The sequence below is a fragment of the Rattus norvegicus genome, chromosome 2 (genome assembly GCF_021556685.1).
Source record: "Rattus norvegicus strain SHRSP/BbbUtx chromosome 2, alternate assembly SHRSP_T2T, whole genome shotgun sequence".
In the NCBI taxonomy this organism is placed as follows: domain Eukaryota; kingdom Metazoa; phylum Chordata; class Mammalia; order Rodentia; family Muridae; genus Rattus; species Rattus norvegicus.
Window position 1 is genome coordinate 91,857,529 of NC_141535.1, and position 22,414 is coordinate 91,879,942.

General features: G+C 36.7%; 1 long non-coding RNA gene across 2 annotated transcripts in view; it reads right to left on the minus strand.

Annotated features, from left to right (window-relative positions):
* Positions 1–4,385: 4,385 nt before the first annotated feature.
* The window catches only part of LOC147996162 (uncharacterized), a 60,310-nt gene continuing 42,281 nt past the window's right edge, over positions 4,386–22,414 (minus strand). For both annotated transcript variants that reach the window (XR_015677951.1, XR_015677952.1), the window contains one exon: positions 4,386–4,699. This is a non-coding gene — a long non-coding RNA (uncharacterized LOC147996162). The remainder of the gene's footprint in view (positions 4,700–22,414) is intronic.

Here is a 22,414-nt window from a genome sequence, read left to right on the forward strand (position 1 = left end):
ATAAACTAACATAACAAAGGCAACAATAAGTAAAGCAAAAGGACAGAAGAGATGTATGTGACAAGATTTCTCACTGCACTCCACTTAAATCCTTTCAAAAGGACTCAATCTCACTCTTATCTTTGTTTCTACTTATAATAACATGGCAGAAACCCAAGTCACAGCCATAGCACCACTGCACATAATGCCAAGATGATTATTTCAACAACTATCTGAGTCCCAGATTCTAGTCAAGTCTGCATACCACACTGAGCCTCAAACATTCAAAATGGAATAAGAAGGTTAATTTACTTGCAAATGAAAGCCTGTTTGTTTGCTAGCTTACCTTCAAAATTACAGATTATAGGACATTATAATAAGGAGGAGGGAGAGTATGTGGAAGCTAAGAAGTATTAGGTTAGCCCCACTCAAGCACCGTACACTATCTTCTGCTATTCCCAAATGATTGAACTGCCATCTCCCTCAGTTGGCCTGTGTGCTAAATCTGAAAGATTTCAGAGCCACATCTTACTGGCGTGGCCTATTGTGTCCTGCAATATGTATGATAATATTCCTTGTGGTTCAATTTGAATGTCACTTGTTGGGTGAGGTTAGCTTGTATGGAAATTCACTCTAGACATTCATGGATTCCTTGGAGATTTAATCCATTCATCCTTAGAAGTAAAACTTCTAAACAATATTTATGCATACTATATAGATATCACAATTTTTCCTGTCCACACCTATTCTCTCTTAGAAATAGAATATGGCTTTATGTCATACTCTTTGTAACATAAAGACCATTATGGAGGAAATGTTCATTCTGGAAGGAGTGGGGAGAATTGTTCATTCATTACAAGTTGCCCAATGCCTCCTGTTATGCAACAGAACCTACTCTGTAATTTCCTTTGTCCCTTCATCCCATCTCACTGCCATGACCAATCCCCTCAAGGAATTGATACCTCTGGATTGTCAGTAACTTCTACTCAATGTTCCAGGTTCCGCTTCATTTCCTGACATTATGCTCCATCATGGATAGCACAGTGTATCAATAGTCTTGTCACCTCAGAATCCTTAGTGAGTCTCCAGGGACATTCTTGAGTCCTACAAGTTTGTCTGGAGATATTGTGAGCATAAAAATAAGCAGTAAAGCACTAAACGCATTGGAAGCAGCAACTGCATTATGATTTTTAATTTTTGTTGTGATTTTCATATGAAATATTATTCCTAGTTAGAATATCATGGATTCGAAGATGTTAAAGCAATAACATGTTACCTCAATTTTGCTGCTTCTGCTAAAATACAATCCCCATTTGACCGATTTATTAAAAAGCCTAGACCCTTAATTATAATAAAGTTTCTACTACAATGTTCAACTCTGAATCATTTGTCCAGAACTCAGAATGTCTTTTCCTGTATTTATTAATGTCAGTTTCCTGGAATAGGCTAAAACAATATTCTAAGTGCACTTAATTTAGTGAATTAGGTTCTGTATATTATAAATAGAATGTCTTCTGTATATTCCATAAAAGTCATGATCACCATCTGCAAAATTCTATGGGACACCAAGGATTTTTACCCAACCATAGAAAGTAGCCATTTGAAAAGTTTTATAATTCCAGATTTCATTCACAGACAATTTATCTGAAGTTTTTCTGCAACATGAATATTTGTTAAACAAAAAACTATGTACACAAATGAACATTTATCATTTCTCCTGAGCACCACAGCAAAGGAAAGAGTTGTTTTCTTTCTTTCTTTCTTTCTTTCTTTCTTTCTTTCTTTCTTTCTTTCTTCCTTCCTTCCTTCCTTCCTTCCTTCCTTTCTTTCTTTCCTTCTTTATTTCTTTCTTTCTTTCTTTCTTTCTGTTTTTATCAAGCACTAAGAAGCACAGGGAAAAACAGATAAAATTGTCATATTGGCCATTTATTTTGCTAAAACAAACTCTAAGAGAGAGTCTAACGTTTCTTTGCTATTGTGTCAATAAACTCATCTAGAAATCCTGCAATTAAGAATTGGGTATTTGGATAGGGGAAACACTCTATATTTAAGTGATGCATTCAAATGTGGACTAGCACTGAAGATTCTACCAAAAGAGCTGACCCAGCCTGTCCTTCCAAAAAACTCTCATCTCTTCCTGCTCCCTTTTTAGAAGACTTGAAAAAAATGCAGAATACATAAAAATACAAGCTCACCTGTAGAGAAAATAAGAGGAAGCTCCTGTTGCTAGCGCAAGGGAAGGAAAATGCTTTATTTCTATGTATAAATCTCTGAAAGAAATTTCATTTTAGGGTGTGCTCAGTTAACATCATTAGATAATTTTCTAGGATATTTATGAATAATTTTAATATATAACTTTTAACCCGTACCTCATGTTCCATTATGCATAATTATTCTGCTTGCTTATTAAACCCTTTAAATTACAATGATTAATCATACACACTGCAAAATGAAATTGTGAATAGTAATCAATCATCATTGCATTATTGTTTAATTACACTACATAGTTCATTTTAACTAGAACACAGAAAGTGTTTTAACTCATAGGACAACTACATGTGAATAATTGGCCTCGTTCTTATTGCAGGTAAAGAAAATAAGTGCCAGGTTAAGTGGCAGATCGGAGGTGAAACCAGGAGAGTCCTTGTTCTCAGTCCTAGTCAATGGCTCAGAATGTTCAGCTTCTGGCGGAGTAAAGCAAAACGATGTTTTCATGACTCCTGAAAGTCATGAGTGCTCTTAAATAATTTGGTATATTTTTCTTAAATCCTAAGCTTTATAAAGATTTCAGTAAATATAAACCACCAACTCCATCAGTTAGTGAAACACAGCCTATTAAAATGTATTTCACATGCCTGACCTATAACATCTGGAAGAGTTCAGTGTCCCCACACCATGAGAGGTTCCATGCAGATCTCATGTTCACATAGTATTGTTAGCAACCTGGGATCCTACAGGGACACTTACCACCTTCCCTGTCACTTTGAAGGAAAAAAAAGGACAAATGAAAATAACTTTAAAGCAAATGATGACTTTTTCTGTTCCCTAGCAGCAGGAGAGGTAGTCTTCCCAGAGAAACAACAAACCTCTTTTTGTCCAGTGCCAAAAAGTCAGTCCTGAAAACATAAACAAGTAGCATAATACAAACCAAAAGGTTATATTTAGGAATATACTTGTGTAAACATATGCATACACAAATGCAATAATAATTAGCTTAAAAACAAAATCATGAATTGAAGGAGAACATGGAGGGGTTCATAAGTGGGCCTGAAGAGAAGAAAAGTAAGGAAGAAAAGTGATTAAATTATAACCTAAAAAATAAAAACAAGAGAAAGTCTATTCTTAGTTAACTGCCGTAGACCTTGTTTGATTTATTGATTAACAACTTTGGGTTGTTATAATAAGTCTTCTCTATGAAAAAAATTAAACAACATCAAGCAATATCAAGTTTTCATCTTTTTTTTAAAGATTTATTTATTTATTATACAAGTACACTGCTGCTGTCTTCAGACACACCAGAAGAGGGCATTGGATCCCATTACAGATGGTTGTGAGTCACCATGTGGTTGCTGGGAATTGAACTCAGGACCTTTGGAAGAGCAGTCAGTGCTCTTAACCGCTGAGCCATCTCTCCAGCCCTCTGTTTCCATCTCTTATAAGAAGAAATACTCATAACTCCTAAGAGATAATCAGATTATGCTATCTCTATGAAGCTCAGTTAAATCTGAGGGAAAATACAGTGCTTCATTGAAAGCGTTAAGACAAAGGTATTGGAAGGGGTCCTCTGGGCTTTGCTGGCTACAGGCAGAGGGCCTACATTAACCCTCTCACCAAGCCTCTGTGAAAAGATGGCAAAGCGTTCATAATAGTAGACTGGAAAGCTGTTAAGAAGGGTGAGTAAATGTTAAGTAGCAAAAACTAGACGTATAAAACGGACACTACGGAGATTTTACCAAGACTCGCTTCCAAAATATTTTGACTCTGGAAAAGCTTACTCTTTCATCAAAATATTATGTTCATTATTATGTTCTTCTGTTGGTGTATAGGTGTGTGTGTCTGTGTGTGAGTGTGTATATGTGTGTGGCAAATATGTGTGTGTGAGTGTACATGTGTGTATGTGTGTGCGTGTTTGAGTGGTGCCTGCATGCATGAGGTTGTGGGCCTGTTGTATGTGCTGTGTGTGTGTGTGTGTGTGTGTGTGTGTGTGTGTGTGTGTGTGTGTATTTCTTTTGTGACTAACAAACTAAATTACTTCGTGGCACACTTCATCTGAATACAGCTGATATATCTTTCTTTAAAAATAAGCTGCAAGACTCACTGTCCATGTATAGGACAAACTCACATGTTTGCAACTATTTTTATGGTAAGAAGATTAAATAAGTTATCAAAAATCTTAATTAATTTTTAAAAAAATTTTATTTATATTTAACTTTGTATTAAAAATATAAATCTTTTTATTACATGAGGTCCTCTCACATGCTCTAACAATGTGTCTTCTTTTGAATCCTGGGCTGTAAAGCAGATCCAGGAAATGATCTTCTTTCTGAGTCTCTGAGTCCGTATTTTAGCTGCAAATACCATGGTTACAATGTCTCATGTTAGGAATGAAACTTCAGGTTCTAAAAAGCAGCAGATTTGATACATTGTTGATACATTGCTTCTTAGAATCCTCAGCTGCAGCAACATTAGATCTCATATTTGTTCACGAAGAAATGGTTGTCTGTAAGATAAGGAGATGTAGACCATTAATTATAGATGGAAGGCAGGAGATAAGGAAGAAATGATTATTTATATAGCCCAGTACCTTACCAGGATGCTTTATAGTGCAAGGGCTAATAAAACTGCTCTAATAACTTTGAACCCAAGAGGTAATTTACATTTTATTAGGTGGAAGAGACTTGAAATTGTTTGTTGCAGAAGATTAAAAAGAATAGAAATAAAAAGGGAGAAAGAGATTGAAGCTAGAATCAGAAATGAGATTCATGATTTTCCTTTTGATCCAGAGAATAGCAACTGTCTGCACTGCATTATAACCTCATGTGATTTCCCATCAGCTCGTCTAAAAGGTGACACTGTAAATATTATGATGCTGAAAAACTGTGACAAAAAGCAAAGGTTTCCCTTCTAAGCATTAGTTTCCTGGAGCCTTTAGTAATGAAATGAGATGCACAATAAAACTATAACATTTGTGCATTAGAATATCATAGCCCCTAGAATTCTATTTCCTGACTTCATATAACTTAAATTTCTGAAAACAGTAGAGCCCTAAGCATCCTAGATTTTGAATTTAAATCACCTATAAACAGTTTATCAAATGCAATTTTAAATAAAACACTCAATGTTCTGCTCTTAATTATGTCTGAATTATGGAAGAATAGCCATTTTCCATAATTATACCTTCATTTGCATTTTGTAGTATATAATTTGCTCATTGAGTTAATTTTTATTGAGCACTCACTAGTACAGGGTCTCTTGCTAGAAGTGTTCTATATTGTTTAATTTAATTAAAAAATCATTACATATTCCTAAATATTTGCTCTTCTCATGCACATACTTAATAGAAACACCCGATAACCTGCCAATATAAACTTATTTATACAAATAAGTTGGCTGTTTAATACTTATGGTGTCCCAGGCCTTTCACATTTGAATTGCACAGTGGAATGTACATTTATGGAACTACACAGTATAGCAAAATAAGCAAATTAATATAGTGGTATGCTTCTAGTCTATCTGTGATTGGAATACAGTTGTTGCTACAAATCCATAGTCAATGAAAACACCTTTTGTGGTAATTCTATTTATAATTTTCATTATCCAGGTTCTGCTTGAGAATGAATGTACACATACTGCAGACATACCAGAAAATGCCTACATGGATGGCTTGCTTCCTTAAATCCTGAACTGATCATTTCCTATTGAGTAATATTTATGTTTTGCAGTTCTATACAAGTATTAGATACAAAATAGATCATCTCCAGGTAGAGTCTTAACCCATGATGATGATAATGATGCTAACAAAGCCACCTGAATCCTGAAGTACAGAGAGGAACTCCATAAATCATTATTAATAAACCCCTCAATAGGCGGCTTTTATTATTTGGAGAAAGAGTACATGTGACTAGCTCATGATATCAAGAGCAGTAAAGCTTTTGGGGCAGACAGCATTTATAGTGTTGCAGATGGGAAAAGCTGCCAAGGGTTAAAGCAATTGCTCTATAGTAAACTTAATTGAGAAATAATTTATAGAAGCCATGAAATGTTAACACAACAACAAATCACTTATACTGAGAGTTAAAATATATAAGGATTGATCACTAGAAAGAAAACAAACGAGGGAAAGAACTTAGGAGGACTTGGGTACCTTATAACCTGAAGGCACTGAACAAATAACCGGACGGCCTGAAGACTATCAGATTTATCAGAGTGAGTTGCAACCCAAGGTTGCAAACACGAGGGAATGGCCCGGTGGGTGAGAAGATGTTGATTTTTGTGCTCCATTCTCCAAAGGAATATAAGGACATTTGTTGGCAATGATATTTAAACCTTGCTTTCCCTCTAGACTTTCAAGCTTAAGTTGTTAAGACAGCTGTCCTTTGGATGCTTGAAATACATTGGTCTAGTGGGAAATAGATAATTCCTTAGAGGGTTGATAAAACAGATTTTTTCCAAGACAGAAAAAAGCAAGTTTTGTACTTTTATTAAATTTTTAAAAATCTGAAAAGCAAGTGTAGAGAAAAACAGAATTTTGAATAACAAAAAGATTACTTCAAAAGCAATTTTTAATTGTGTGATTTTCCTAAATGTTCAGAGTCTGATCCTTCTCCCATTTTATTTGTTGATATGTTTGACATCAATTTAGTGATGGCTCTTACTCTGAGATGTGATGGCCTTATTCTTTGTGGAAGATTGTTCTGAATCTTTTTATAAATGTATTAGACATTCCAGTGTAAACAGACACTGCAATTTGCTTTTTGGTTTTTGTTTTGCAGGAGTGGTTGTGAATGATTTCAGAAAACATCTTTTATTTCCAATGCTTGTTTCTCCCAAGAAATCAAACTGGCACTGTCATTTTATGGGCTAGTTTACGCTTTGACGATTCTCTATGATTGACTTCTCCCACTTAAGCTAAACCATTTACTGATGTTAACCGAAGTTGTTTCATTCCTCTGAAAGCTAAAGCAAGGAGGTAAACCTGAGATTACAAAGGTGCTGTGTATTCTCCATTTGTCAGAATATGCATACAGTTTTACACCACTGGTTTGGAAAATGGTTAAGAAACATTAAATCAATACATAGTTGTTAAACACCCTAACTCAGTTCACTGTGAATTCCCAAAGTAAAAATATGCACTGGATATCTCAGATAAATAATAACTGACCCATTTTCCCTGACCTAAAACATATATATATACATATATATATATATATATGCATGTGTGTATTCTGTTATATAGTATATAATTAATATTATGTATATTGCACATATATAATATAAAAAGTTTGAACATGCCAAGAAAGATATAAAACATTCAAGGCATATTAAGTACCTATAAATAGTTAATATTAATGATTTAGACTCCAAGATAATCTAGTGTGCTTTCCACTCAGAGTGTTTAGCACCCAAGTACCTGTAAAATGAAAGATATATAGATATAGATAGATGATAGATAGAGATAGATGACAGATAGGTAGATGATAGATTATAAGACACCAATAAATATGTCTTGATCTGTTTACAATCACTGACTCCTTGAGAAGTCAAGTTCTGTGAAACTGGCATGCATATATAGCTCTCTGCAAATCGCAAGTATATTGTCATAAAATCATATTTTAAACCATCATTTATCAGCTATGACAATTGGTTCGCAATCAGCCTCTGTTACTGACCAAAGAAAATTGATATCAGAGTAATTTGTTATGTATCAGTAGTTGATAGGCAACTCCCACCTAATGTTTGCTATTTGCCTTCTACCAAGTACTAAAGGGATCATTGGAGATCAAAACCAGGTGTGGTGGCCAGCGCCTTTCGTCCCAGCCCTTGGGAGACAAAGGCAAGTGGCCCTCTGCGTTCAAGACCAGCCTGGTCCACAGAGCTACTTCAAGGGCACTCAGAGTAACACAGTGAGACCTTGTTTCAAAAACTAAAAATAAATTTAAAAAAATCTGTTCCTGAAATTACAGCATCTGAAACATTTGTCACAGCTGATTTGAAAGTTGTGTTTTCTTTTGCCTTTGCCTGTGATGCTGGCTTGTATTGTCTCTTCAGTATGTATGTGGTGATGGGCATGCAGCTCTACGTGAACCATAAGGACCCCTCGGTGATTAGCTGCTCAGAGCCGTTACGTGAACGGTTTGGTTGGATTTGGCTGGGTGTAGCAGTTATTGAACCTCGAGATCAAAGGACTTCTTACAAACATCTCCCGAACAGCAAGTGCCGTAACCCCAGTCGGATGCATAAGTACATTGTCACAGAGCAAAGTGAACTGAAATCGGCTGCTATGTTTTATATAATCACCTCTGCAAGAGCCCATTTTTGGATACTCATATTTGACATGGTTAATTCTTATTAATTTGTTAGAATTGTGTATTAATAATACAAATAGGTAATTTTAATTTTCCACAAGTAACATTTCACTATTAATGGTTTGAAATGGGTGATAAGCAAACCAATTTGAAATAAAATATGAACATGTGCCTTTGTATTATAACACAATACACTTTCTTGACAGTTTAAGTAAAATTTAAAAAAATGGGTTTTGTTTTTGTAGCATGTATTGTATATGTTTATAGTATATGTAGTAAATAAAAGTATAGCCAGATGTTTGGCTTGGTGATCTTTTGGAGAAAGTAATCTTGGAATATTTTTCACAAAAGTGAGCTTTTGTGTTTTTAAGGACTAGAAGGTGTATATATCAACTGTCTGTTAATAGTCACGTCATGGTGGGCATGCTATGGGATCGCTGGGATGTATGACACTACTGTGAGGGGACATGACGAGAGTCATATATACGGAATATAAAGGAAGCATGTTGTGAACAGAGAACACTAGACTTGCCTGGAATGGGTCTCTGTGAGTGTAAGAAGATGACCATGTGATAGGGAATTCTGTAAACTTTAGACAGTAGGGTGTTAGAATGCTGGTGTAGATATGCCATTAATTTCTCCTTTTTAACGTAAGTTGCAAACGCTTAGGGGAAGTTAGAGGGGTAAGAACAGCAGCAGAGATGGAACATTTCTGTATGTTCGTGCCGCCATCCCCAGTGTGGGTGTGTGCTCCACACTGACACTTAAGTCTAGTATTGGGAGTATGGTGGACGTTCAAAGTACTGTGGCCTGTACCAATAATCATTCCAGTCCTTCTGAAGCTGTGGGATTCCTTGAACCCAGGAGTTCAAGATCAGCTTGGTAACTTAGCAAGACCCCTCTCTACTAAACACCTAACAGACAAATTTATCTATTATTGCCTATATGATACTCTGCCTTAGACTCAAACCCAACCTCACAGTTGCTGCCATAGATGTAGACTGATATTAATGTAGAGCTGAGTAAAGCTGACACCTCTGGGGGATCCAACTTTTGGCATATGCAAGGTTAACAGCAAGGTGGAAAGTGTATTCCAGCTTTTGACAATAAAATAAACTGTCCAACGTTTGTTTTAAAAAAAGGAGTAACATGCAATATGCTGGGAAGATTAAGAAAGGAAAAATAAAACTGAGAAATGCTTCCCATGATACCCTATGTGACAATAGATACGATTACCAAAGGTTCACTTGTAATTCTTTAATCTGTGATTAAGTAGCATTTGTGAAATGTTTACACAAACAAGACAGGAGAAAAGAAATTTCCCTTGGTAATCTGGGGAATGCATTAGGATTATTCTGTTGAGGCTCACTAATTCATGCTGAAAAACATACCGTTAGAACCAGAGGCAAGTATCCGGTCCTCAGATGAAGCAAAAACTCTGGACACAACTGTGGTTGTACTATTTATAGCACAGAGAGCCATCATGGAGAGAAGTTACAATTAGACAAAATAGAAAAATGAATAACAAGCAAGACAAACCTGAGAGTACACAAGCCAATTTGCATATATAATGCACACATAGATGTCTACACACACACACACACACACACACACACACACACACATACACACATACATCTACAGTGGAGTTAAAATTGTTGTATAACCAGTGCTGAGTTTCAGGAATTCTAAGTTTTATGCTCAGAGAAACCACAGTGATTATTTTTTGAAATGATACATTGTACAGAGAACCTAGTCGGTCCTGAGGCTAGCTCATAAACAGGGCTAAGGACACAGAATTGGAATTCTGATTGCCCTCCATTCTTCCTGAGTGGTACCTTCAGCAGAGACTTACGGTTCTGAAATTTCTATTTTATGTGCATGGCAAAAATCAGTTGGTGTTCCCTTAGTGGGAGATCAAACGATGTCCCAAACAGCAAACAGCGTGGGGAGCAGATATAGGGAACAGTCCTGAGAGTCAGACTACCTTATCTCAGGAATATGCGTAATATAATATTCCTTCAAACAAAATTTTAGATAATCAAAAGAAGAAAGTTCTTGTTATGGGGCAGTAAAGCCCCGAAGTGCAGCTTTTAAAGAGTAACAGCTTCCACACTTAGAGACAAAAACAAGACCTCTAAAAAGTGCTAAAGTGAGGGTCTGAAACTTTGATATTCAGAACTTTTTCACAGGAAGAAACGATATTCATCATATTTTTAACAGTTTGATATGTCTGAAAAATGTAAAAAAAAAATATAGCATGAATTTTATATTGGTCCCCAGACATTTCAACAATGAAACATTTGCTATAGAATAGGGTCAAAATGTACTTTAAGATATTTGTAGTGGTACTCTCAAAGAATAGTTTTGCTATCTCATACATTTAAAAATAATATTCACCCTTGATAGGAGGGGTTGTGCCTAACTTTATAATATCTTGTTATGCCTTGTTCAGTTGATATGCCTGGGAGGTCTGCTCTTTTCTTCTAAGGGAAATATGAAACCATGGAGAGGGGAGAGGGTAGGCTGGGTGGAGGTCAATAAGAGGAGCAGAGGCCGTGGAGACTGAGTAAGGAATAAGTAAGAAGAAAATGCTGTATTCAGTGTATGAATTAGAGGTAGTACTTTGTTATTATACAAGGCACCTTCACAAAAGCTTATTTATAGCCAATTATAATTTACATAAAGTCTACTTTAATTTAGTAAATTTGCTTCTCTTTCTAGATCCCTCAAATCTATAATTTTACATTTTTTTTCCCTCTGGACACTTTAAACTATTGACGGTCTAGTAAATTTATCCTACAGTTATTCAAATTACAGCTACTCATTTGCATTTTCCTTCAGGGGATTGCAAGTTTGTGGTCAACTTTACTTTTGTTTCCTTTTAATTTTCTTTTTCTTCACTAAACTAAGTTCTAAAATGATTCTATTAATTAATTACTTTATTTACATATTTTGTCATTTTTCCAAAGTATTTTTATTAATTATTTGAGAATTTCACATTATGCACCCCAATCCCACTTGCTTCCTAGTCCTCCAGACTCAACACCCCCACCCATGTGTCACCCCAACCCCTCCAAAGAAAGTAAAAAATGGACAACACACATTGGAGCCTGGTCAAACTCACAGTTGTCAGGCTCTTTAAGAAAACTGAGTCCTTCCCCACCAATACCCCTGTCAGAAGCCAGAATTCTGGGGAAATAAACATCAGCATTCTTATCACAATTTTTTAAATTGTTTCATTTATTTACATTCCAAATGTTGCTCCCTTCTAGGTCCCCCCACCCCAAGAGTTCTTCACCCCCTCTCCCCTCCCCTTTGTCTCTGAGAGGGTGCTCCCCACTGACCTCCCCATCCCCCTTCCCTGGGGCATCAGGTCTCTACAGGATTAGGCACATCCCCTCCCACTGAGACAAGGCCTTCCTCTGCCACATGTGCGCCAGGGACCTCTAACCAGTCCCTGTACACTCTTTAGTTGGGACTTAGTCTCTGGGAGCTCCCAGGATCTGGGTTAGTTGATACTGCTGTTCTTTCTATGGAGTGGCCCTCCCCTTCAGTCCTTAAGTCTTTCTTCTAACTTTTCCATAGGGGTCCATGACCTCAGGGCAATGGTTGTCTGTAAGGATCTGATTCTGTCTCAGTCAGCTGCTGGTAGAGTGTCTCAGAAGCCAGCCATGCTAGGCTCCTGGATGCAAACACAACATGGCATCAGTAATAGTGTCCTTTTAAAAAGTCCTCTTATAATTCCCTACCCGCATTCTACCCACACCCCCCAAAATGTCATATTTTGTCTTTTTGAGACAGTCTCATTACGCTTTTGTCAATCAAGGATTCAAATTCCATATGTATTCACATGCATATAGCTTATACAATTAAAGTTTACAATTCTACAATTCACTATTTTATTTTATTAAATAACTATCTATATGACTCTTATGGCAAAACAAAATTGTTTACTGTCTCTTAAAATGTATTCTGCCCAATAAATTCCATGTTCACAATTCTTTGACAGTATTTGGTAACAATAGAGTGTATAACCCTGGCATTCTGAGGTAAAAATGAATGCAAGTCAATGGATGGACCAGAAGCACTGATGTAGGTTGGAAGCCCTCAGAGCTTATACTCTCACTGGGCTTTATTTCAGAGAGGGAGCAGAGATTGCTGGCTGTGAACACTTTTAAGGTGTTCTGTCATAAACAGACCAGTCAGAAAGAAGGTATATTGATTAATCCATACTTCACATTGTTTGTTTTAACCAGGTAAACAAATTTCCTTCCCTAGATTATTTGTTATTATTGTCAACAATGGTATAACTAACCTTGGAAAATGTAACTTTAAAAGGAATATCAGTGGAGTTCAAACTGTCCCAGTGGTTAGAAGGGGAAAATGTCATGCAATTATCTGCAATGGAAAGACTATGATTCTGAGGCATTTCAACTGATCAATAGAACAATTTCTTAAAGGGGACAGTTATAGAGGGTATGTCCAGAGAAATCAGCCCTCTTACCTACAACATTGCTCAGCAGAGACATGCTGCCTCCTTCAATTGTTTCAGGGGTTAACCTCACAAAGACTCAGAAGCTGAGATTTAAACAGGAGAAGATTATGCCATCACTGTGGAGGTTGTACATCTGATTCCAGAGGCCAGATTCCCCTCCATACACTGGAGGAAGGATGTGTTTCCGACTTCCGACTTCCTACCTGCCATCTGGAAGATCCTCAGCCTCAGTAACAGCAATGCAGGCACCTGACTTCACATGGTGGTACCCATGTTTGTCTCTGCCAAAATCTCCCCTTTTATTAAGAAAAAAGAGCAGACATATTGTCTGTGTTCACCAAGATGACTTTGTCCTAAACAACCATTGTTAAAACAACTTTATTTCATATGATGCCGATTTTTGAAGTTTCTAGGATCTAGAACTTCATCTTAGGGACTATAAAGTAATAGAAATCACCTTATAATACCAAGTAAGAAGGACCATATAGGCTGAGATTTTTCAAAACCTACTCTATTTAGGGTTCTGAAATGCTTCAACCTCCTTCTAGCCCAACGACTAGAGGTGGGGCAAAGCCAGGTTAATAGGAAAAAGGTGCTGTGGGCCTGTTTAAAAGTAGTTCCTTGGGACGACCCCACTCTTCACTGTTGGGATACCAACAGTCCAGTTCAATAGCAAACACCGAACCGGAATCAGTAGTGGTGGCTCGATTCCGCAGAAACAGCAAACCTCTGCTGAATCAGCACAAAACCGTGGGCGCTGCCAGAATCAGCCAGAAAACCAGGAGAATTTCTTTGGCAGGACTTTCTCTCTGGCACCGTCCTCTCCATGAAGGCCAGTGAAGACCAATAAAGAGAGTAGACCAGCTAAGCATTACATGGTGTGGCAAGGCAAGAGCTTCCTCTCACAGTCTTTGGGGTTCTATTTAAATTCCTTCTAAACGTCAGGCATCCCCTTAAGTGTCTATTTTCAGCAAAACATCTCACGTTGTCTTACAAGACGGCTTCAAATAAACATCACATGACACACCTGAGTTTTTAAAGAAAACAAGAACTTTTAGTTCAGGACCACTGTCTGATTCGCCAAGTAACTGCTTAAAACTGAAACTTGAACCATTTTCCATGAGCGGGGTGCTAGGGAAGCTGAGGCATGAGGGGTACCTAAGAAATCATTAATTCAAAAGGCTTTGCCATAAATGAAGACAATGTGTTCAGTACCTGTTATGTTCTTGAAAGAGATGAAAACATTTCTTATACTAGCTTTGCCCACCTCAGTTTCTAGCCAACATTGTTTGGAATCATGAGGGAGGTATTTTTAAAATGAATAAGTATAAAAAGCATATGTAAATTCAAAATGAATATAAACTATATATGAAAATTAAATAGAAATATGTAGTTTAAATAGAAACATATAGTATATAAGTCCATATAGTTTATATATAAAGTCACATATATATGTATATACATATATATATATATATAAACTCGTGTGTGTGTGTGAGTGTGTGTGTGTGTGTGTGTGTGTGTGTGTGTGAATGAGAGAGTTTATGAGTTTATTTTGGCTCATGATTCCTTGTGGAGAAGCTATAAATGGCAGGCCACGGATGGCAACAAGCAGCTGAAAGGGGTAGCTGCATGATCTCATCTTCAACCACAAAAAAAGCAGAGAAGTGGAGCAAGGCTATTCTCTCAAGGCCAATGAACTACTTTCCTCGAACAAAGCTCCACCTCCTAAAGATCCCATCACCTCCCTTAAAGAAATCACCAAACAGGGACCAAGTGTACAGATACCTGAGGCTACAGGAGAAGTTTCTTATTCAAATCACCATCAACAATTTGACTCAAGTTTTACTTCCTCGACATTAACTCCCAGAGTTCCTTGCTCTAACCTAGCCCTCTGAATATCTTTATCATTGCTTATATGAAAATCTTCAGTTTTGTCCCTTTCAGAGCCACTGCACACGTTACACATATATCCTATAAGTTAGCACAGGGAAGTGTATTCTGTAAATACATGAAGCAGGTAAACTAAAATCCTTGTAATACTCGTCTTCTCCTCAGGGGTGAAATCCTAGTGAGTCATGTGTTAAGAAAAGGAAACGTTAAACCCTGATCTGAAGTCTGTTTCCATTGGCTGGTTCCCACTTCCTCACCTGACTGAACTAGATGCTCCAGCAGGTGCATTCCAAGACTCGCAAAAAATAAGTGACCGCGCACTAGGAAGTGAGCACACACTGAACGTGCAATTGTCATTCCTTCCACCAAGCAAAGAGGAGCCTCTTGTAAGCAGCAGGTACAGACACGTCTAACTCCACAGAAATGTTCTCACAAATCCAAGACTTGGAACAAAGGAAGCTCATGCAGCCCTTTGTAAGCAATGAGGACTCTGTTCTACAGCTGCATGAGGCTTTGCTGTTGCCCACTCCCTTGTGCTTCCTGTTTGTTTTTTGTCTCATTTTCTTTCTTTTTCTTTTTTTTTTTCTATTGTTTTTCAGTCTTCAGCTTTCTGAAACCATAGCTTTCAGTTATGGTGGGCACAGTTGCTACAGCTTTGGCAATTCTTTGCTTTCTCAAACAGCGTAGACTCAGGGAAGACCAAGCAAGGCCTTGTCTTACCTTCAGAGTAAGCCCTTCGGGAGGATGCAGCCTGATTTCTGGGATAGGCACTGGTGTTCTGCTTCCCCCTACTGGGCATAGACCAAACTTTACATCGAAATGCCCTCACTTCCCAGGAGAATCAGAGACTACTGTCATTGTTCTTTGCTGTCAATTATCACTAAAGGATGAGACCTTATAACTGAAAAATACCACACAGTTTTGATATGCTAGAATGGACAGGGAATCCCCCACCCCCGCCCCTCTAACTAGCATTCATGGTGTCAGAAGTTTCCATAGAGACGGTGCAGGGAAAGCACAGCTATGAAACCCAGATGTAAAGTCAGAAGGTCACTGTCCCTTGGTGCCATGGGGGTGTGGGTGATTGGGTGATAAGCAATTTCTTTCTTCTTAGATTTGAGGACGGCTACATGAGGGAATACTTCTGTAATGTAAATCTGGTAAGAAAAACTCACTAGGGCCCAAAGGACCTAAGGGGAAGTCTACAATAGATGTTTTGCTGAACAGATTTGTACTCAAACTGCCTTCTGAGAATTTATGTTTGTGCCCGCAGACTAGCTTTGCTCTCGCTCGGCCTTGGGAACAGAAGCTTTCACTTATTTATTTATTTGCAGTGAGCAATGATTAATGAAGAATCCTCACTGATAAAAGTCCTGAGAATGAGTCTTACAAACATAATCCTAAACAAGGCATTTCTATTACCCCTTTCAAGCTACTTAAAATATCACAAAAGATGTGGCAGAAATATTGTAAAAGTCATAAGATGTAAAAGAGTTCTATGGCATGCTAAATTCTGCACACTGTGTGGCATTGCAATGATAAACACTTTACATCTGTGGCTGCCTGCACACAACCTCCCCTTAAATGAGCCATAGAAGCAGGACTAGTTAGATGGAAGGATACGTCAGCAAGAATGGGAGAAGGATGAGAAAGAAGGCCAATAGGGAGTTAATAGGCCACTAAAATAAATGTGATATTGTCAAAATTGAAAAGAAATAACCAAAACAAATATGGTAAGATAATCTCATTAAAAAATACTTCTTCAAATTAAAATTATATGTTCATGAAAAAAAGAAATTCAATCAAAGATCTATAAAATTGATCAGTAAAAGGAATGGGCAATGTGTATATTCAGTACTTACTTATACTTAATTATACTCGGTCTTTGCACACAGGCATAACTCTCTGACACTCTCAGATAACTGCTAACGCACACGAGGTAGACTGTTTCAGGACAGAACTGGCAAGATTAAACAGTGATACTCAGAACGGGTTGGAGTAAACTACCCCACACACACATCTTATCAACTGACTAGGAAAGTGTGTCCCTTTATTCTCTAGCGTTAATTGCTGTGCAAGCAGCACTAGGTGCTAACAGAATATGCAAATGTCTGCTATGTCCACACCTGAGTAAAAGCAGGATTCCTTGAGCTTATCAAGCTAAAAAGTCAGCTGCCTTGGGAGAGGTCATGGAAGGCCACAGTGCTTTCCCTCTGGCCAAAAGGCATCACCAAGACAAAGACTGGAAGAAGTTCTACTGCTCAGAAAGAGGAAGCCTGGAATCTCTCCCTTTATGCTAACAGCTTTTTTGTTTGAGAAAAGAATGTGGCTTTGTAAATAAAGAGCTGGTAGCTTGAGCTGGGGTAGAAGGACTGGAAACTTAGCCCTAGCCTGGCAGGGAGGCCAGGCAGAGGTAGATGAGTACCTGAGGGACTGCCCCAGCACAGGAGCTAAAAGCCTCCTATACAGGTTTCTCTCTGTCTTTATTAAAGGTCAAGCTTGATCCCCAAAATTTCCCACAATAAATAAGCAGTTGACACACCCCAGAGTTTTGATAAATTTGCCACATTTACTGACTCTCTCTGACCTAGGTTTGTGTTCACGGGCACCTGAACTTTCAGTAAATTCATTAAGAGCCCAAAGTATCATTTTGTCATTCTCAGAAACAATATTTACATGCAGCTATCTATCACTGTGTACTGTGGTTATAATTTGACTTTCTATTCGAATCCCAGAATGTATATTATGGAGGAAAATCTGCAGTAGACAAAACCTCAAACCCCTTGTGCAAGCATGCTCCAAGCAGGACCTGGACTTTGTGTATCTCATCCTCCAGTCTCCAGGAATCATGTACTCTGTGAGTTTAATAAGAACCACATATTATACATAAAATAAAAATAGCATTTTTATTGAACATAATATGTTTATTTAATAAAATTTAAAGATAACAATGCAACATTGGCCAGTTTGCAAGGGATGATAGAAGGAGCAGGAAAGAAGTTTGTCCTCTATGTAGGAACTTACTTATAAATAGGCAAGAGCTCAGAAACTCATAAAGTTGACTATTGTAAACAGTGATTGAACCCAGTTTTCCAAACCACATAAACTGCAATAGAAGAACATTTCTATAGCTGCTGATGTCACCAATAATTTTATGGTAAAATGGAAAGGGAGATACTCGTGACATTGAGTCTACTTTTATATATAAATCATCACAGAGGATGTCGATAAGCTTCCTACTAAATATATCAAAACTATTGTAATGGCTATGTGATAGGCAAGGACTTTTTCTGGAAGTATTATCATTAGGAATTCTTATCAGTTTTGCATTTGCGTTTATGATATTTCCCAGAGAATTATTTTTCCAGAGATTTGATTTATTTTCCCTACCTCTGAAATTTGAAGGTATATAACAAAAAAGAAAATAAGTATCATTTCAAAATTATCAGGCCTGCAAATTATTCTCTCTTCTTATAAAATGGCATCATGTTCCCCACATCATTCCCAGTCAGTTTTCATTCTCTCATGTTATGTTTTCAAGCTGCTATTACAGAGATCTATGCAAAATTAAATCTGGCCAATTCACTTCCATTAAAAAAATGCTTTTAATTTGTATCCTTCACTTACAAGATAAAGTCAGCTCGCCCTGTGAGAGGCATGCACCTTCTCTTCTTGATCCAGTTTCTGCTTATCTCTTTAGAGCCCCCTTTCACTCTTACCTCACACTTTACAGTTTAGTAGTATAGAACTGATGACATTTACAGATTGTGACATCACATCCATTTGTCTTTGTCAGCTGTTGACACCTCCCTCAATCTGGCTTTCTCTACACATTACTTTCATCAGAGGATTTTTCCGTCCAAGGTCCTGAATCATCTCTGCAGGAGCACAGTCTAAGAAACAGTCCCTAGCCTCCTCAGCCATCCAATCTCTACTGGTCACAGTGATAAATAATGTTACTAACAATGTACCTTAGCACTATGGTAAGCTGGTTGCTTCCACTAACTGCGTTACAGATGAACACAATAAATTTAATATTGTCTTCCTATGATGCATAATAAAATAAAATGCAGAAGAGTTCATTCTTCTTTGCAAAGCAAAGAATTTCTATTCAGTTAGTCTTGTCCCAGGGTCCTTTAGTTACCATCTCTCTGCAGATGATACTTTCAATGTACAATATGCACTCAGATGAGTCTTTCAGATATACTCATCTACCTACCAAACTTGATCAAGGGAAAACCCACTCATTCTGATTTCTATATACAGCACAGTACAGATCCTAGTGTCCAATAAATGTTTGTTGAGCATAAACGTACTCCATTTTCTAAATGACATTATTTTTAAATTAATTGTTCAAGAAGAACCTTTATTAGCTCTTAGAGTAAATATCATACAGCATAAATTACCCTGGAGAGAATTTGACATAAATTAATAAAAATCATATGCATAATTGAGCCATTAAATGTTTAGGTAATAAAACAAAACATGTATCTTGCTCAACTATTTTTTATAAACACTTGAAATAATCTGTGAAAAGGTGTCATGGTTATATCCATTCTGCTATGCTTTTCTGTGCTGCGCTCCCTTGCTCAGAACCAATGATGCAAAACAAGCAAACAAATCAACCTATACTATAACTATTATGCATTAAATTTAAATCTAACCTTGACTTTCTCAGCAGTGGAGGCAAAAACATGTAATATAACATGTGTGGTTTCTTCTAAGAGGGAAAATCTTCTGAAATTTTAACATTTGAGAGGCTATGTTTGTTTCCCAGATGTGGGATGCATGCATAGCATAATTAAGGATCAGACAATGAATCACTGCCACCAAGAAAAAAAATAAGGACAAAACAATGAAATGAAGATGAGAAAAAAAGGAAAGAATAAGAATGTAGGAAGGGGGGGCTGGGGATTTAGCTCAGTGGTAGAGCGCTTACCTAGGAAGCGCAAGGCCCTGGGTTCGGTCCCCAGCTCCGAAAAAAAAAAAAAGAACCAAAAAAAAAAAAAAAAAAAAAAAAAGAATGTAGGAAGGGAAAGAATGTAGGAAAAGAAATATTGGTATTCAGGTTGACTTGTAAAATTATATGTTAATGTGTTAGTAAGTAATCAGGAGAAAGTAAATAAAATTATAATGAATATTTTAGAATATATATTTAGATGTATAAATATTTGTTTTTAACATATTATATGCATAGACTTATTTTATGCACAGGTATGTAATCATTTGTTTTTAACATATTATATGCATAGACTTATTTTATGCACAGGTATGTAATCATAGAAAAGGTATGTGACCTTTTCTCCACATACTGAATTACAAATGTATATTATACATTTATTTATTTTTGTGTTCTCTAGAGATAGTCCAAATAGCCAATCTCCAAATCGTACAAATTCTACATTCTTTATGTTTAATGCTTTAATTTTTCCACATTATTTGGAGACATAATGATGATATCTAACATTTGTATAACTTTTACATATATATAAGTGTTATATATATATAACACTTATACTATTACAAACAACTTTTCCTACTAATAATATATCTAGGCATATTCATTTCCTATATTTGTTCATTGTAGATGTTTATTTCTTGGATGTTACAAATAGAAAGACTATTTTCCTATGGAATGTCAAAACTTTTCATGGATGGATAGATAGACAGACAGACAGACAGACAGATAGATAAATAGATAGATAGAAGGATGAATGGGGAAGAGAGAGATGAATAGACAAATAAATGGATGAATACATACAGAAAGGGGTGGAGAGAAGGATATAGAGGTTTTGAGAATTATGTGGTGACTGAACAGGAGAGTTTTACTTTTATTTCTACCTCGATTGACTTCAAATGAGTCCCTGACAGTGAACTCCTAAACTCCCTTTACTTAGGACATTTGCTTTAGAAATCATTCTGCTAGAATTTTCTTGTCTTTAAATGCTAACCTTTCCTTAACTTATTGAGAATTAAACAATGTTGCAATGTCTTTATCCAGGACCAGAGAGTGAGTCACCATTCAAAATACACTCCCAGTCACATTGGGAGTGACTAACTTTGAATGGCAAATACTGATTAGCCATGCTAGACAGTGGCTTCTGATCCAGCACCAACAACTGCTCTCCATTAAATTACCTCAGCACTTTACCTACCCTTCCCATCACCTCAGAAAAGTTGAGTTTTTTCTCTTATCTATTGCAATCATCAGTACCAAAGTCCTCTGTGCATGTACAACTTTTCTTTGATAGACACAGCATCATACAATAAAGATTAAATTTTTCCCATCATTATATGACAGCACTTAGAGTTACAAATATACTATTTACTTGTTTTGAAGCAATATCTTGTTATTTATCCCCAGCTGACATTAAACTCAAAATTTTTCTGCCACACCTTCCCAAATTACTGACAGGCACTGCCATGCCTAAATAAGAAAACTTATTTGAAAAAGAAACTTTTAAACTCAATTTTAAACCACATTAGTTTGCAGAAGTATTGGTTGTCTCCAAATATTTTGGTGGTGGGATGTTAGACATGTATAACATATATATTCATCAAATTTTCTTAATTATATATTTTATAAAACAACAGATAAGAGTTGTAGATAAATTTTACTTTGCCTCCCATCTATCAAGATTTCTCAACTTGAGGAGCTGAAGAGGTTTTCAACCCCATAGGAAGAACAACAATATCAACCAACCAGACCCCACCAGAGCTCCCAGGGACTAAACCACCAACCAAAGAGTTCACATGGAGAGACCCATGGCTCCAGCCTCATATGTAGCAGAGGATGAACTTGTTGGACATCAATGGGAAGAGAGGCGCTTGGACCGTGAAGGCTCAATGCTCCTGTGTAAGAGAAAGCCAGGGTGGGGAGATGGGAGGGAGTGGATGGGTGGATGAGACAACACTATCATAGAGGAAGAGGGAGGGAGGAAGAGGGAGGGAGGGAGGGATAGGGGAACTTCAGAGGATAAATTGGGAAAGGGGATAACATTTGAAATGTAAGTAAACAAAATATCCAATAAAATATTTTCCAACTTTAATAATGTATATGTTATGCTAATTAGTCTATTTTAATCATCCACTTGTTCTAGTTTTCACAGATTTTTTCCTTCTGTTATCTTATTCTTCTCAATTCTAATATAAAATTCTCAATTTTTTAAAAGATATGATTAGTATAAAATGTGTTCAGTAGAATTTAAAGTGGTCATACAGTCTCCTTAATTTTGCTATGGTACTAAAAAGATGCATGCCACAGCCAGAAAAGTAGTAAATAGAAATAACATAATATATATGTAAAGCTACTACTATCATACAAGGTTATAAGCATGATGTTTTTCTTTTGAAAATGAAAAAATACCCGAGAAATGTAGAAATATAGAAACATAATTATCTGCAGTTTTTGTTTTTTCTATGAGGATCTACTGATTCCCACTACTTTTCTGCTAAAGAATTCATAATAGTTAACATTTAAGATGAACCTTACTATATTTTAAACTAGAACCACATAAAA